Below are 1,624 nucleotides of genomic sequence, written 5' to 3' on the forward strand. Positions count from 1 at the left end.
GGCAGATCGGCTACGGTCGATTTATAGTCTACTGGGGATCGGTATGGCTGGGTGTTCGGGTTATGAGATATGAGTTGAGATGGAGATGGAGGTGACGGAGGAGCATGCATATCATATTTTGTTGTTTCATTGTATTCCCTACTCAACCTCGTGGTTGACCCCGTGTATTCGTGAACACTGTGTGACGATCCAAATATTGGGGAGTAGGCTTGACAGTACCTCGAGAGACAGATAGGAGTTTGGATGGGAAGGGAGCTTGGATTGCGACTTAGAGCTAGCCCACTTTTAGTTACGTTAGTTATCGGACTTTATTTTCGATTTGAGACTTGTTTCATTTCAGATGTAAACATTTATAAACTTTTAATTTAAAATACTGTTTATCTTTCCTTTGTTATGCACTGCCTCGGATTTCCGAGATGGTAACACCCTTCTTTATCTAAGGAGTCCTAGTCCAGGCCTTTAAATAAATGGGGGTGTTACAAAGTGGTATCAGAGCGAACGATCCTCAGGCCTAAACCAATGAACCCAATGAACATAGGATGTGTCTAAATAAAATGAACCCCTGGGTAGGAACTGTTAGGAGCTCACAGTGCGGTTAAGAAGGCGCCCTTAATACGTGCTCTTTTGCCCTCTCAGTTTTGAACCAGGTAACCCGAGAGAAAATTGAGTGAATGGGGTAGTTAGAAGGAAAACCTTGGATATAATCGAGTTGATGTATACCTTGAGACCCATATATTCTAACCATTCTGCAGGACAACGTTACGGTAAGTATTTTGTATGAATGATGACGTGATCATATGATGTTGTGGAGATGAGAAATAAATTTTCGTGTTCTGGTTGATAATCAATGAAGTGTTGGATTGTGGTAATCGTGAGCGTGAAAATAATTGCGAATTGATGATATTTATCTGGATGGATGTTGAATGATGTGATGATAGTACTATTATGTCTAGTGATATGCGGTTATGTGATCCCGAGGCCCTGCTAGTATAGTATTGTGATAATAATGAGACACACTATTGAATTGCTTGTTTCTAGTCATAGCAATCGTGATTTAGATGTAAGGAGTAGGTCGAGATGCGAAGGGATTCTATGGGATAGATGTTTACGTAAGTACAAAGTGTGAGATTTAAGTTGGGATGGGTTAGTATACATAGTATGTTCATAAGAGCTTGTAACATAGTAAAGAATGACCTAGTGCTGAAACTCGTTTTGTTTGATTTTACTCTTTAATTGACCTTACTTCCATTTCCTTTCTGTTTATTGCCTATGGATGAAACTTTTATGAGAGATAGCCTCGTGAGTTAGTGTTCATTTGGCGTTGGTTTCATGCTTATAGGATATACGGATTAGGAGTAATAAATATTTTAGTGGGCTGTGGTCAGGAAGTTCCTGTGCAGTGATGTTTTGACCAACGATTTTGTAAAAATCCTCATTTAAATTGTATTAATAATTTTTGCATAATTCCAACTCCATCGATCAGAAGATTCGCATATGTTTTCAAATTGATAAGCCACGAAAATTCTTGATGTCTCTATATTAAATGGTAAGTTTTGCAAACTGACCCAAGTTTCGGACCAATTGCTGTCACACACTTGTTTGGACCAACTGAGTTGCAAAATCC

Source organism: Silene latifolia, chromosome X, assembly GCF_048544455.1.
Source record: "Silene latifolia isolate original U9 population chromosome X, ASM4854445v1, whole genome shotgun sequence".
NCBI lineage: Eukaryota > Viridiplantae > Streptophyta > Magnoliopsida > Caryophyllales > Caryophyllaceae > Silene > Silene latifolia.